Source organism: Pundamilia nyererei, unplaced genomic scaffold, assembly GCF_000239375.1.
Source record: "Pundamilia nyererei isolate P.nyererei 1_Seehausen unplaced genomic scaffold, PunNye1.0 scaffold00051, whole genome shotgun sequence".
In the NCBI taxonomy this organism is placed as follows: domain Eukaryota; kingdom Metazoa; phylum Chordata; class Actinopteri; order Cichliformes; family Cichlidae; genus Pundamilia; species Pundamilia nyererei.
This window is the reverse complement of record NW_005187452.1, coordinates 1,720,612-1,726,006: the sequence shown is the minus strand read 5'-3', so window position 1 is coordinate 1,726,006 and position 5,395 is coordinate 1,720,612.

Genomic DNA, 5,395 nt, shown 5'->3' with positions numbered 1-5,395 from the left:
CACACACACACACACACACACACACACACACACACACAGATACCAGTGTCTGTGGCTATGTGACTGCCGCACATGTCTTCACACAGTGCATGTGTATGAATCATTATTGTATGTGTCAGTGTGTGACTGATTATACGTGAGCGTCTGTGTATGCAAGGCCGTCTGTGTGTCTTTCGATGCATGTGTGTTCCTTCCACCACAGTAGGGTGCGGCGGATGGAATGTGTGTTTCTCGGCAGGGCCAGTTCGGCCATTATTATTAAACATCTGTCCGCAGCACATTAATTCCCCCACTCTGACGCATCCCTCTCTGCCCAGGGATCACTTAATTGAAATCCATAATGACTCTTTCTTCTCTTCTATCCCACACTGAGCAAAGTGAAGCAGGGAAATATCTTTTAGACAAAAAGATATTTGTATCAGCTGTTATCTAATCATTAACCCACTGGTATGCTTTTTTTTTTTTAATAAAAGAATTATAAGGTATTCCTTGAAAGTTTAAATACTGGAAAACTTTAAGAAAAAACAAAATTATGTTCTACTAAGGAAAAAGATTTTTAATGAAGTTACAATTAGCAATTTATTATTAATTTTGAATTCATTCACATTAACTCATGTTTCAAATATTTTTTTTAGACCTGCATTAAACACTTAAAGAGTAGTTAATTTAGGTTTTAAATAAACACAAATGCTAAAAAAAATTCCAAATGGCACCATATTTGAAGAGAAAATTCAGGGTTTGATTTCATATTTCATATCAAGTACTGTAAACTTAGTAGCATCCAAGTAAACTGCGCATAATTTCCAAGATGAGTTTTGTGATGAATAAACCACTGGTATCATTTTCATCAGTGGTGATTTTCCCATTATGTTCCATAAAAAAAGTAATGGAATTACTCAACACACACAAGCTCAGACTTTAAAACATGGTTTAAACATTTTCAGTTTGAGCCATGCTACAATGTGGGAAGTTGTTCCTGTTCTTCTTTGCAAAACTATGCAAATTGTTCCTTCATATTTTCCACCTGGGGCTGCTGTTACTTTTTATAGTGGCAATGCTTTTAAACCATTTTTAAAGTCATCTATTTTTCCCTCTCCATCCCATCCCCTCCCTTCCACCTTTCCTCATTCCTAATATCCTACTAATGGATAAAAACTACAATTCTGCTGGTAAAGGAGAAATATCATACTGTTATTAGCTCACCTGTACCCGGAGAGAGAGCGAGAGGGAGAGCAGAGAGAAAGAGAGCAAGAGAGAGAGCGCGCAAAGTAATGAATTGAGCATTGTGTAAAATAGTTTAATGCAGGGGTGGTTCATCATTATTTGTGGCGGATTGCGTGCAGACAGGGGTGATCCATTAGTGTGGTCGTTTCCATCTGTGTATGCCTGTATCTCTGTATGTGTGTGTGTCTGCGTGTTCATGTGTGAGTGTGTGTCCCACCCAGAAGGACATTCGCTGCTGCCGGCCCCACTGTCACAATGAGAGATTCATCACCACACACACACACACACATACACATGCACGCACGCGCACAAATACAAGCACATACACACAGGCTACCATACACATATGGTATTATTGTTCCATCATTACGCCTCTCATTCTTCTTTTCAACAATATGTCATTTTGCTCTCTCTCTTGACACACACACACACACACACACACACACACACACACACACACACACACACACACACACACACACACACACACACACACAGCAGAAGACAAATGTAAATGTGTTGTTGTCAGACTAGAAAAAATGATACAATTAAATCACATCTTTTAAAAACTTTAATTGTTTTCAGTTTGCAACTAAATGCTGAGTTAAAATTTTAAATACAGTTTAATTTCATTTAAAAAACGAATTAAGTAAAAGTTTTTGTTATTACATCCAGTTTTCTCCCACCGTGACCTGATTTTTTCCAGGAGTTTCCAACACTTTACAATGTACCTTTACAAACTGTGTGACCCTTAGCTCCAGCAAGTTTTAACATCTTTGTTTTGTGCACAATCTGTATTTTAAGAAAAGCCTAATAAAGAAAAGCCCGTCTTAGTCCCCAAAGAGTAAAACCATGGTTCAGATCAAACACTTTCTATTTGCATGTTTGTGCATAACATCTACAAGTCTAGGTTCAGTATGCATTAGAAATAGAAGAAAGGAGAATGGACAGAATGGCAATCAAAGACCAGAAGAATAGAGTAAGATGAGTAAGACTTTTTTGTTGCATGTTTGCCACATCTGATGACCATTCCTTTACTTCCACACATCCACGCCCACAATCACATTCTCCTTTCAAAATAAAACCCTCAGTAGTTTAATGGAATGTAGATCTTTTTTTTTCATGAACTCAATATTGGAGAAGGAAAATAAATCATCCAGTCTACACTCTGATCATGGTAGGGTGTAGTGTTGCATCTTAGACATCTGCCAATCTAAAGCACTTCAGTCCTTACACTTCACTTGTTCTTTTCATCTGCCCCTACCCATCTGCTGTCGTGTTCATCCCTTGTTCTCTTGTTCTAGCTTTGCTTTGCTTGCTCTATCAGATTGGCATTGCTTACCGGTACTAGCTTTGCCACTGGCTTTTCCATTTGTCGAACATTACAGTCTTTCTCTGCTTTTCTCCTGTCAAATTTTTCATTTACGTTAACCTTCGTTCTGTTTCTTTGTTGGTTTTTGTGTTCTCCCTTCTTGCATCTACTTATTCATCTTTTTTTAACCTCCAAGCTGATTTTGACACACAAAATAATAGTAATGTAGAGAATGAATGTAACAGTTTTTGTACCTGGGCTTATAAGAGGACCAAATATGAGTGTTAATTTCAGGGTTTTCTTAAAGTCATGTGATCACTGCAGACCTTAGAATCACTTGTTCCTCATATACTAAGCCAATTAATTTTTCAAGCTACTAGAACCAACTGGGCATTGCAACACCTTATTCCGCTCCAACTTTGCACACATTTCCAAACTGTAGAGTTGGTTTTTCGCTGTAGATATGACACACAGAGACTTCGTCTCTTCTGTCTGAAATATCACAGACCTTTTTCAAGTATGTGTATGTGCGTATGCCCAGTGACCACAGGAGCTAGTCTATTTCTCTTTACTGCAGCTAATTGGTTGGACCGTGAGAGAAACAGGCTGGAGAGGTGGCCAGACCTGACAGTGAGTGTGTGAGCTTGTGTGTCAGATGTCCTCTGGCATGCCTCAGAGAGCTAATCATAACCACACTGCAGAGATTAATGAAGTCAAGAGCAATCAGCCCCGACACACAAACAGGGACACGCACACACACACATGAATACAGACACGCACACTCACTTTTGTATATGCACACGCACAGGAACATATAGTGGTTCTGGCTCAGATACACTGGACCTTATTTAGCTGAGGCAGTGACATGTGGAGTGACTTAATGATTAATTGAATCTCTTCTTGTGTGAACATCTGTACCTACATATGTTGCTATTATCAAAGTTCCTTTTTGACTGCTTGTTTAACTTGTGCTCAGCCCCTCTGGAAAAGTTTTCTCCCTTTCTTTTTTAAAACTAATACACATTATACTATAAAGGAACTGCTTTGGTTATTGTCTCTACATTATACTGTAAAATGCTGACTAGGTGCACTGTTGTGGAATTTCTGATGAGATTAAAAAGCAGGGTGTATTTGTGTCTATTTTTTCCACAGTAACCTTTATTGTAATATATATGAAATGTTTGGAATGCAAGAAAGACAAGATACTTACTGAAAACTTGGAGCAGACTGGTTATTGGTGAATTAACCTACAATAAATATGAGAAGTCCGGTGCTGACTGGGATAATTCTCTTAGAACCAACAATGTGAGTGGTTGATTCAATAAAACCTGTAAGGTCATCATGAGTCAGAAACAGCTGCAGTGGTGGCACCACCCTGCCACCATGTGAATAGGTAAAGGGGTACTTCAACATCAGTGCAGGCAAGCATGATAATTACAATTAATGACACTTTTCTCTATCTCCAACTTTTGCCTTCTGCTCAGACTAACCCAGAAAATTACTCTTCCTTTCCCTATGACAGTCCTCTTCATTTAGAGCATTAGGGAGCTTTTACGGGAAATCATGTGACCTGGAAATTAAAGGCTATGATTCATTTGTCTCTAATATGGAAACGTAAAAGTAATCTGGTTCAAGCCTGCTGGGCTCACCTATCCAGGCCAGATCAGTCAACACAAAAAAGGCTGAGAATGTAGCTCAGACACCCAGTAGCCTGCTATCCACCCTCGTAAACTACCTTACATCATTTTTTAAGTCTGGGCTTCCGGAAGGCAGTAATGGCAGTAGACTAGCTAGAGGCACACCTGCCTTTGGGTCAGAAGATTCCCTAGACAGTGACTCTCCCCCTGCCCAATTACACACTTTTTAGGGGCTGGCCATGAGTCCTGCCTTTGGGGATTTCAGAGCCACAGCCACCATCTGCAGATGGTGCTCCCAGTTGTCTTTCTCAATGATAACATCATCCACATAAACACCATTGCTAAATTATTACACACATGCAGACATTTTCATTACTTTGTAATTGCTTGGCTCTTATCTAACTGCAAAGAAAGACATATATGAGAAAAGCAGGGGTCAGTGTTTTTAGCACCTCAAATACCTTGACCTTTGCCCCTTTAGGGCCTCTGTGCCTGATTCGGGAGTTTTGTTTGTGCTGACTTAAAATAACTCTTACCTCGTGTACATAATTTTTTATGAACAAGAAACACTATGAAAGGAAACATGTAAGGGGAAAGAAACATATCGCTTGCAGAAAAGAAGCAAATAAAAATAAGTGATGCAACCTTTTACTCTTGGTTGTGTTTTATGACTGATGCAGTTTTAAGTCTTAATTGTTAGGCATGCCTTGCAAGTCTTTCAGTGTATTTATCTTATAAAGCAGTGCATAGTGGACTTCACTGCTTTTGCACAGTAGGCACTTTGGAATATGTAGCTGTTCATGGTAGCTAGTGACCACCCTATAACATGCATCAGCACACTTGCATTTGTGGTTAGTGAGTGTGTCCAAGAAACTTTAACCAGCTTTGGCCTTTTGGCCATAATGCCCATTGATTGATTTGTTTTCACATTCACTAGCTGACTGCCATGGCTGGGCTGGAACTTTAAAACATGTTTTTTTTATGTTATATAAATATAAGGGAAATTCATTTATTATATTCTACATGAAAAACTATAGAACATTGCAAAAACAAACAGAATCCTTACTTACTTTTTGGTTCATTTTTAGACTCTTTGCTGAATTTGTTACATGGTGTGACGGAGTTACATCGCCCAGCCGCAGACAGCTGATCGGGGCGCATATACGCACCGCCACCATTAGTTCTAACAGACACCAATAAACAAAAAGGGGTGAAGGGGGGG